Source organism: Coregonus lavaretus (assembly GCF_964263955.1).
Source record: "Coregonus lavaretus genome assembly, chromosome: 21".
NCBI lineage: Eukaryota > Metazoa > Chordata > Actinopteri > Salmoniformes > Salmonidae > Coregonus > Coregonus lavaretus.
Genome location: NC_140008.1, coordinates 5,789,993 through 5,801,416, shown reverse-complemented (window position 1 = coordinate 5,801,416; position 11,424 = coordinate 5,789,993).

Here is an 11,424-nt window from a genome sequence, read left to right as displayed (position 1 = left end):
GCCCTCTGCTAAAGTTGGTGTGCTGAATTGATAACTCATGTGAATAAATATAAACTTGGCAGTTCTCTGATGTCTGGCGATAGATCACTATTTAGCATTGACCTCTCCCCCTCTACTATTACACAGTATTTCCAATAAATGTTTATGAATATTCATCATCTAACACATTATTTGTTCGCACATGTATGACATTTACTGTAAAAAAAAAAGAAAAAAAAGAAGAAGAATCAGAGATTCAGAGATTGTTGGAAAAAACTAATACATTCTTCTTATACGGTCTTGTAAAAGTCAAATTGAGCATTTATTTGATACTTCTTGTCATTGTTCTGGAAAAGTGCGATGGAGACGAAGGGCTGTGTGACATACAGCACTTATCATAAACTAATGGAGCATCTTGTAAAAAGATACTTCCCTGTATTACCTGCTCACAACGATGAAATATAGTCCAGGTGGCTTGGGAGTGTAAGGACACATTGTCTACTCTACGTTCTGTGGTGTTTACAGACTCTGTTAAAGTGATTGCATCAGATATTTCACAATATCTTTGGAAATGAAGATGATCAGTGATCAGGTACTTCAAAAAAGGGTCCTCTTGACGAAAGTAGCATGTCAGTTGAAAAATACCGTTTGAAGAGACTGTTCAAATTGCAGCCCAAACTTCTGCTTTCCAAAATTGTACTATGTTTATGTGTCATTCTACATGCAACGTTTCCACCTTCAAATAACTTTAAATGTCAATAGTAATATATAATATATCTCACAACTAAGCAGAAACCAAAGTATTCTTTGCCTGGTCCGTGAGTTTTGGTGGGCTGCCCTCTCTTGGCAGGTTTGTTGTGGTGCCATATTTCTTTCAATTTTTTAATAATGGATTTAATGGTGCTCTGTGGGATGTTCAAAGTTTCTGATATTTTTTTTAGAACCCAACCCTGATCTGTACTTCTCCACAACTGTCACGACTTCCGCCGAGGCTGCCTCCCCTCCTTGTTCGGGCAGGTGTCGGCATTCAGCGTCACCGGCTTACTAGCTACTGCCGATCCATTGATCATCACTCCATTTGTCTTGTCTTCAATCACACACACCTGGTCCTTATTCCCTCATTAGTCATTGTATAAGTGTTCCCTCTGCTTCCTTGTCTGTGTGGGTAATTGTTTATTGTGGAGGTTAGTGAAGCTTGGTGGAGCTCGTGTATTTTGTATCGACGGGAGTATTTACATTTTACATTTACATTTTAGTCATTTAGCAGACGCTCTTATCCAGAGCGACTTACAGGAGCAATTAGGGTTAAGTGCCTTGCTCAAGGGCACATTAACGTCATTTAGCAGACGCTCTTAGCCAGAGCGACTCACAAATTGGTGCATTCACCCTATAGCCAGTGGGATAACCACTTTACAATTGGGGGGGGGGGGTTGAAGGATTCCTTTATCCTATCCCAGGTATTCCTTAAAGAGGTGGGGTTTCAAATGTCTCCGGAAGGTGGTGAGTGACTCCGCTGTCCTGGCGTCGTGAGGTAGATTGTTCCACCATTGGGGTGCCAGAGCAGCGAACAGTTTTGACTGGGCTGAGCGGGAACTATGCTTCCGCAGAGGAAGGGGAAACAGCAGGCCAGAGGTGGATGAGCGCAATGCCCTCGTTTGGGTGTAGGGACTGATCAGAGCCTGAAGGTACAGAGGTGCCGTTCCCCTCACTGCTCCATAGGCAAGCACCATGGTCTTGTAGCGGATGCGAGCTTCAACTGGAAGCCAGTGGAGTGTGCGGAGGAGGGGGGTGACGTGAGAGAACTTGGGAAGGTTGAACACCAGACGGGCTGCGGCATTCTGGATGAGTTGTAGGGGTTTAATGGCACAGGCAGGGAGGCCAGCCAACAGCGAGTTGCAGTAGTCCAGACGGGAGATGACAAGTGCCTGGATTAGGACCTGTGCCGCTTCCTGTGTAAGGCAGGGTCGTACTCTCCGAATGTTGTAGAGCATGAACCTGCAGGAGCGGGACACCGCCTTGATGTTGGCGGAGAACGACAGGGTGTTGTCCAGGGTCACGCCTAGGCTCTTCGCACTCTGGGAGGAGGACACAGCGGAGTTGTCAACCGTGATGGCGAGATCATGGAACGGGCAGTCCTTCCCCGGGAGGAAGAGCAGCTCCGTCTTGCCAGGGTTCAGCTTGAGGTGGTGATCCGTCATCCATACTGATATGTCTGCCAGACATGCAGAGATGCGATTCGCCACCTGGTTATCAGAAGGGGGAAAGGAGAAGATTAGTTGTGTATCGTCAGCGTAGCAATGATAGGAGAGACCATGTGAGGATATGACAGAGCCAAGTGACTTGGTGTATAGGGAGAAAAGGAGAGGGCCTAGAACTGAGCCTTGGGGGACACCAGTGGTGAGAGCACGTGGTGCGGAGACAGCTTCTCGCCACGCCACTTGGTAGGAGCGACCGGTCAGGTAGGACGCAATCCAGGAGTGAGCCGCGCCGGAGATGCCCAGCTCGGAGAGGGTGGAGAGGAGGATCTGATGGTTCACAGTATCAAAGGCAGCAGACAGGTCTAGAAGGACAAGAGCAGAGGAGAGAGAGTTAGCTTTAGCAGTGCGGAGAGTCTCCGTGACACAGAGAAGAGCAGTCTCAGTTGAATGACCAGTCCTGAAACCTGATTGGTTTGGATCAAGAAGGTCATTCTGAGAGAGATAGCAAGAGAGTTGGCTAAAGACGGCACGCTCAATAGTTTTGGAAAGAAAAGAAAGAAGGGATACTGGTCTGTAGTTGTTGACATCAGTGGGGTCGAGTGTTGTTTTTTTGAGAAGGGGAGCAACTCTCGCTCTCTTGAAGACGGAAGGGACATGGCCAGCGGTCAAGGATGAGTTGATCAGCGAGGTGAGGTAGGGGAGAAGGTCACCGGAGATGGTCTGGAGAAGGGAGGAGGGGATGGGGTCAAGCGGGCAGGTTGTTGGGCGGCCTGCAGTCACAAGTCGCAGGATTTTATCTGGAGAGAGAGGGGAGAAAGAGGTCAAAGCATAGGGTAGGGCAGTGTGAGCAGGACCAGCAGTGTCATTAGACTTAACAAACGAGGATCGGATGTCGTCAACCTTCTTTTCAAAGTGGTTGACGAAGTCATCCACAGAGAGAGAGGAGGGGGGGGGGGGGGGGGGGGGATTCAGGAGGGAGGAAAATGTGGCAAAGAGCTTCCTAGGGTTAGAGGCAGATGCTTGGAATTTAGAGTGGTAGAAGGTGGCCTTAGCAGCAGAAACAGATGAAGAAAATGTAGACAGGAGGGAGTGAAAAGATGCCAGGTCGGCAGGGAGTTTAGTTTTCTTCCATTTCCGCTCCGCTGCCCGGAGCTCTGTTCTGTGAGCTCGCAGTGAGTCGTCAAGCCACGGAGCTGGAGGGGAGGACCGAGCCGGCCGGGAGGATAGGGGACACAGAGAGTCAAAGGATGCAGAAAGGGAGGAGAGGAGGGTTGAGGAGGCAGAATCAGGAGATTGGAGGGAGAAGGATTGAGCAGAGGGAAGAGATGATAGGATGGAAGAGGAGAGAGTAGTGGGAGAGAGAGAGCGAAGGTTGCGGCGGCGCATTACCATCTGTGTAGGGGCAGAGTGAGTAGTGTGGGAGGAGAGCGAGAGAGAAAAGGAAACAAAGTAGTGGTCGGAGACATGGAGGGGAGTTGCAGTGAGATTAGTAGAGGAGCAGCATCTAGTGAAGATGAGGTCAAGCGTATTGCCTGCCTTGTGAGTAGGGGGGGACGGTGAGAGGGTGAGGTCAAAAGAGGAGAGGAGTGGAAAGAAGGAGGCAGAGAGAAATGAGTCAAATGTGGACATAGGGAGGTTGAAATCCCCCAAAACTGTGAGGGGTGAGCCATCCTCAGGAAAGGAACTTATCAAGGCGTCAAGCTCATTGATGAACTCTCCAAGGGAACCTGGAGGGCGATAGATGACAAGGATATTAAGCTTAAATGGGCTAGTGACTGTGACAGCATGGAATTCAAATGAGGAGATAGACAGATGGGTTAGGGGAAAAATTGAGAATGACCACTTGGGAGAGATGAGGATTCCTGTACCACCACCCCTCTGACCAGATGCTCTCGGGGTATGCGAGAACACATGGTCAGACGAGGAGAGAGCAGTAGGAGTAGCAGTGTTTTCAGTGGTGATCCATGTTTCCGTCAGCGCCAGGAAGTCGAGGGACTGGAGGTTGGCATAGGCTGGGATGAAGTCAGCTTTGTTGGCAGCAGAACGGCAGTTCCAGAGGCTGCCTGCGACCTGGAACTCCAGGTGAGGGGTGCGTGCGGGGAACACCAGGTTAGAGAGGCAGCAGCCGCGCGGTGTGGTGCGTTTGTTTAGCCTGTGCAGAGAGGAGAGAACAGGGATAGGCAGAGGCATAGTTGACAGGCTGTAGCAAATGGCTACAAAAATGCAGAGGAGATCGGAATGAAATGAGCTAAGCATCTGGGAGAGGAGAGAGCAGGGCCTCCCTCACCAAAAACTTCAACCTCAGAAACTAAAATTGTTTCACTGAACCAACCGAACAAAAACTCTCCCAACTTCCACCTTTAGAAATCAGAATTGTTGTGAACCACAGCGGTTCAATGTTTAAAGGAATAGACTCAACCCACTTTATTCAGCTAGCTAACTATGACACCATAGCTAACTAGCATGCTAGCATCCAGTAACACACAGTTTAGCACTAACACTTGGTCACAACAAACCACCAATAGTGTGATAACACACTAAACAGATCATACGTGTCTGTGTCAAGTTCCTTTCATGATGCAGCAATGATTAAACGTTGGCTAGCTAGGACAAGTATATTGCTAGGACAAGTATATTTGTAAAGTGGTTATCCCACTGGCTATAGGGTGAACGCACCAATTTGTGAGTCGCTCTGGCTAAGAGCGTCTGCTAAATGACGTTAATGTGCCCTTGAGCAAGGCACTTGACCCTGATTGCTCCTGTAAGTCGCTCTGGATAAGAGCGTCTGCTAAATGACTAAAATGTAAATGTAAATATTGTATATTGTATTTAGCTACTACAGTACAGATAGCAATGGCCACTGTGTTGACTTTGTTTGAAGAACGGCTAGCTAGCTAGCTTCGTGCTACACCCGGCACACAATGGCTACTGTGTTGACTCTGACTGTTCGAAAAAACGGCTAGTTAGCTCGCTTCGTGCTACAGCCGGCACGGCCGAAGACACTGCCAAGACACACCAATAGTATGATAACACACTAAACAGATAATTCGTGTCTGTGTCGAGTTCCTTTCATGACGCAGCAATGATTCAACGTTGGCTAGCTAGCTAGGACAAGTATATTTCCTGTGTGCCTTGTATTATCCAGTGCGCCTGTTTTGTGCCCTGGAGTGTGTTTGACGCATTTCTGCGTATACCTGTATTTTGCTGATTAAAGCCTGTTATTCTGTGATTTACCCTCCTGCGCCTGACTCCTTCAACACCACCTCATCACAACAACTTTGTCCCTGACCTGTTTGGAGAGCTCCTTGGTCTTCATGGTGCCGCTTGCTTGGTGGTGCCCCTTGCTTATGTGACGTTCTGGCTCCGGGACTCTTTGTTGTGAGCCAGGGTTGTCATTTTCTTTTGGGTGTATTTCTATGTGGGATCTGGTTGTTCATTTTCTATGTTTGGTTTTGTTGTTAATTGGGCATATGACTCCCAATCGGAGGTAACGAGTGTCAGCTGTCGGCTCGTTATCTCTGATTGGGAGCCATATTTAATCTGTGTGGTTTCACCTTTGTTTGTGGGTTTTTGTTTCCGTGTGGCTGTTTGTTGTATTCAGCATTGAACTTCACTTTCGTCTATTTTGGTTTATTGTTTTCGATCGTGGTTTCTTTTATTAATAAAGTCTACGATGTTCGCTCAACACGCTGCGCTTTGGTCTCATCCTTTCGACGATCGTGACAGAAAAACCCACCACAAGAGGACCAAGCGGCGTAACAAGCGGCAACAGGACCTACCTACGCAGGATTTATGGGAGCCTCCTAAGGACTTTTGGACATGGGAGGAGATACGGGCTGGAAAGGGTCCTTGGGCACAACCGGAGGAGTACCACCGCCCTCGTGAAGAGCTGGAGGCAGCTGCAGCCGAGAGGAGGTGGTATGAGGAGGCAGCGCGGAGTCGAGGCTGGAAGCCCGTGGTTACTCCCCAAAAATTTCTTGGGGGGGGGCTAAAAGGGAGTGTGGCGAAGTCAGGTAGGAGACCTGCGCCTACTCCCTGGACTGACCGTGGAGAGCGGGAGTACGGGCAGACACCATGTTACGCAGTAGAGCGCATGGTGTCTCCTGTACGCAGGCATAGCCCGGTGCGGTACATTCCAGCTCCTCGTATCGGCCGGGCTAGATTGAGTGTTGAGCCGGATGTCATGAGGCCGGCCCCACGCAGCAGGCCACCAGTGCGTCTCCTCGGGCCGGCTTACATGGCACCAGCCCTACGTATGGTTTCCCCGGTTCGCCTACTTAGCCCGGTGCGGGTTATTCCTCCTTCCCGTACTGGTCGGGCGACGGGGAGCATACAACCAGGTAGGGTTGGGCAGGCTCAGTGCTCAAGGGAGCCAGTACGCCTGCACGGTCCGGTATTTCCGGCGCCGCCTCCCCGCTCCAGCCCAGTACCACCAGTGCCTACACCACGCACCGAGCCTCCTGTGTGTTCCCAGAGTCCTGTGCGTCCTGTTGCTGCTCCCCGCACTAGCCCTGAGATGCGTGTCCTCAGCCCGGGACCACCAGTTCCGGCACCACGCACTAGGACTTATGTGCGTCCCCAGGGTCCTGCATGCCCTGTTGCTGCTCCCCGCACTAGCCCTGAGATGCGTGTCCTCAGCCCGGGACCACCAGTTCCGGCACCACGCACTAGGACTTATGTGCGTCCCCAGGGTCCTGCATGCCCTGTTGCTTCTCCCCGCACTAGCCCTGAGATGCGTGTCCTCAGCCCGGTACCTCCAGTTCCGGCACCACGCATCAGGTCTACGGTGCGCCTCAGACGGCCAGAGTCTGCCGTCTGCCCAACGGCGCCTGAACTGCCCGTCTGCCCAACGGCGCTTGAACTGCCCGTCTGCCCAACGGCGCTTGAACTGCCCGTCTGCACAACGGCGCCTGAACTGTCTGTCTGCCCAACGCCGTCTGAACTGCCCGTCTGCCCAACGCCGTCTGAACTGCCCGTCTGCCCAACGCCGTCTGAACTGTCCGTCTGCCCAACGCCGTCTGAACTGCCCGTCTGTACTGAGCCTGCAAAGCCGCCCGTCTGCCATGAGCCTTCAGAGCCGTCCGCCAGACCGGAGCCGCTAGAGCTCTTCGCCAGACAGGATCAGCCAGAGCCTTCCGCCAGACAGGATCAGCCAGAGCCTTCCGCCAGACAGGATCAGCCAGAGCCTTCCGCCAGACAGGAGCAGCCAGAGCCTTCCGTCAGACCGGATCAGCCAGAGCCTTCCGCCAGACAGGAGCAGCCAGAGCCTTCCGCCAGACGGGATCAGCCAGAGCCTTCCGCCAGCCATGAGTGGCCAGATCCGTCAGCCAGCCATGAGCCGTCCAGCCAGGATCCGCCAGAGCCGTCCAGCCAGGATCCGTCAGAGCCAGCCAGCCAGGATCCGCCATTTAGTCCAGTGCTGCCCCTTAGTCCAGTGCTGCCCCTTAGTCCAGTGCTGCCCCTTAGTCCGGTGCTGTCCCTTAGCCTGGTGCTGCCTCTTAGTCCGGTGCTGCCCATTAATCCAGGTGGGTTTAAGTGGAGGGTGGTCATTGGGAGGAGGTTAAGAAAGCGGGTAGGAACTATAGTGGGGTGGTGGTCAAGCCCGGAGCCGGAACCGCCTCCGGGGAGCAACACCCACCCAGCCCTCCCCTATTGTGGGGTTGTGAGGCGCGGTCGCAGTCCGCGCCTTTAGGGGGGGGTACTGTGACGTTCTGGCTCCGGGACTCTTTGTTGTGAGCCAGGGTTGTCATTTTCTTTTGGGTGTATTTCTATGTGGGATCTGGTTGTTCATTTTCTATGTTTGGTTTTGTTGTTAATTGGGCATATGACTCCCAATCGGAGGTAACGAGTGTCAGCTGTCGGCTCGTTATCTCTGATTGGGAGCCATATTTAATCTGTGTGGTTTCACCTTTGTTTGTGGGTTTTTGTTTCCGTGTGGCTGTTTGTTGTATTCAGCATTGAACTTCACTTTCGTCTATTTTGGTTTATTGTTTTCGATCGTGGTTTCTTTTATTAATAAAGTCTACGATGTTCGCTCAACACGCTGCGCTTTGGTCTCATCCTTTCGACGATCGTGACAGCTTAGTGGTGTTGCAGACTCTGAGGCCTTTCAGAACAGGTGTGTATATATATATAATATTTTTTTTTTAAATCACCAATTTGGACTATTGTCCATTATATGAAATCCAAATAAAATTCCATTTAAATTACAGGTTGTAATGCAACAAAATAGGAAAAACGCCAAGGGGGTTGAATACTTTTGCAAGGCACTGTATCTAAGGGGAAATCTCTCATGTATTTACCTGGACAAGAGTCATGACAATAAACGTCAACCTGCGAACAAGACAAGGAAAGAGACACTTTAGGGTATGCTAGGAGAATACTACTATCATCAATGTTCTCTATTCCTAGTTTTATGTTTCCAGAGTCATTCAAGGTAGGCCTGTAAGGGATGAGGGCACAACAGCACAAACTATGCCTTGTCATCTAAAGGGTTTTGCCAGACAGGTATAATTTTCCTCAATTACAGGTATTATCAGGAAAATGGTGGCCATTTCCATCACAGCAGTATCATAGTCAATACCATACTGCAGTATGAAAGACCTCTGATGAGCTACAGTACATAGAGGAAGAGCTAGCTACACCGAGGAAGATTACCTATTGTACCAAGTAAAAAGCTAGACATTTGTTATGTGGTCTCGTGCTTTTCATTTGCCCAAACAGGGTAACAAGTGTCAATAATATTTGCATACAACAACAAAAAATCACAGTTAATCACAATGTTTATGTATATTTTATGTATATTTTTAGCACATGCTATCAGTGAATTAATATCTTCTATCTCTGCCTGGATTCTGATTATTATCTCTAGAATCACCAGATATATGTCAACATACTGTGTCATTGACAGAAAACACTATGCATGTGTATGCGTGTGTGCATGGGTGAGTGTACACTTCTGTGTGTGTGCGTGTGTGCATGTGTGTTTGTGTGCATGCGTAGGGAACAGAGCCGTAGTATGGACCAGCAGCTCCCCCAGCTGTAACACTGAGAGTCAGGCAGTAAGAGAGAAACGAAGTGAGTGAGTGAGTGAGTGAGTGAGTGAGTGAGTGAGTGAGTGAGTGAGTGAGTGAGTGAGTGAGTGAGTGAGTGAGTTAGAGAAAAAGGGAGGGGACATAGTGTAGAGAAGCAGCAGAATTCTGAGGGAAAGAGCGAAAGAGAGAGAGAGTTGTCAGAAGAGAGAAAGAGTGAAAACAGTGGAGTGAGACAGAGAGAGAGAGAGAGAGAGGGAGAGAGGGAGAGAGAAAGAGTGAAAACAGTGGAGTGAGACAGAGAGAGAGAGAGTTGTGAGGAGAGAGAAAAAGTGAAAACAGTGGAGTGAGGCAGAGCAAAAGAGAGAGAGTTGTGAGGAGAGAGAAAGAGTGAAAACAGTGGAGTGAGGCAGAGCGAGAGAGAGAGCGAGAGAGAGAGAGGGAGAGAGAACGTGAAAACAGTGGAGTGAGACAGAGCGAGAGAGAGAGAGTTGTGAGAAGAGAGAGAGTGAAAACAGTGGAGTGAGACAGAGTGAGAGAGAGTGAGTTGTGAGAAGAGAGAGAGTGAAAACAGTGGAGTGAGACAGAACGATAGAGAGAGAGAGCTGTGAGGAGAGAGAGAGTGAAAACAGTGGAGTGTGACAGAGTGAGAGAGAGAGAGAATTGTGAGGAGAGAGAGAGAGTGAAAACAGTGGAGTGAGAGAAAGAGAGAGAGAGAGAGAGAGAGAAAGAAAGAGAGAGAGGGAGTTGTCAGGAGAGAGAGTGAAAACTGTGGAGAGAGAGTGAGAGAGAGAGAGAGAGTTGTGAGGAGAGAGAAATAGTGAAAACAGTCGAGTGAGGCAGAGAGATTGAGTTGTGAGGATAGAGAAAGAGAGAGTGAAAACAGTGGAGTGAAACAGAACGAGAGAGAAAGTGAATTGTGAGAAGAGAGAGAGTGAAAACAGTGGAGTGAGTCAGAGCGAAAGAGAGAGAGAGCTGTGAAGAGAGAGAAAGAGTGAAAACAGTGGAGTGAGAGAGAGAGAGAGAGAGAGAGAGAGAGAGAGAGAGAGAGAGAGAGAGAGAGAGAGAGAGAGAGAGAGAGAGAGAGAGAGAGAGAGAGAGAGAGAGAGAGAGAGAGAGAGAGAGAGAGAGAGAGAGAGAGAGAGATAAAAGGTGAAAAAAGTGGAGTGAGACAGAGCAAGAGAGAGTTGTGAGGAGAGAGAAAGAGTGAAAACAGTGGAGTGAGGCAGAGCGAGAGAGAGAGAGAGTGAAAACTGTAGAGAGAGAGAGAGAGAGAGAGAGAGAGATAAAAGGTGAAAACAGTGGAGTGAGAGAGCGAGAGAGAGTGTTGTGAGGAGAGAGAAAGTGAAAACAGTGGAGTGAGGCAGAGCGAGAAAGAAAGAGTGAAAACAGTGGAGAGAGAGAGAGAGAGAGAGAGAGAGAGAGAGAGAGAGAGAGAGAGAGAGAGAGAGAGAATTGTGAGGAGAGAGAGAGTGAAAACAGTGGAGTGAGTGAGAGTGAGAGAAAGAGAGAGAGAAAAGGTGAAAACTGGAGTGAGACAGAGCGAGAGAGAGAGAGAGTTGTGAGGAGAGAGAAAGAGAGAGAGAGCGTGAGTTGTGAGGAGAGAGAAAGAGTGAAAACAGTGGAGTGAGACAGAGCGAGAGAGTTGTGAGGAGCGAGGAAGAGTGATAACAGTGGAGTGAGGCAGAGCGAGAGAGAGAGAATTTTGACCCTGCACCCGAGAGAATCAACCAGTGAGCCATGAAGGCTGCTCTCCGTTTTTAAAACTGAAATGGTAGAAATAAAATAAGCATATGACTCAACACATATCTCCCAATCTCACATGTAAAATCATCCAGTTTCAGGCATGCCAAACTGAGATTGCCTACCTGAAAAAAAGCATTTTCCAGCTGAATACGTTCTGGCTGTTCTAGTAAGCAGATGCATTATGACAAAATTTAAAGATTATTTTTTTTTAAACACACAAATGATCATGCCAGACACTAGCCTGACGACTCACACTAAATCATTCTGCTGCTCTGTCGTTTGTGGTGACGAGGGGCATCATCAGCGATTGGATCGTCTCTAAGCAATCAGAGTATCAAAGCCAATGTTGAATTTTCAAACCGTAGCTTTACCCACGTATGTTCTGGCTCTGGCCCTGGCCCAAACCATCGGTTTCTGGACTAATCAGACGGCCCCGAATGTGTTTGCATTTGGTGAAAGGTCGGCAAGGT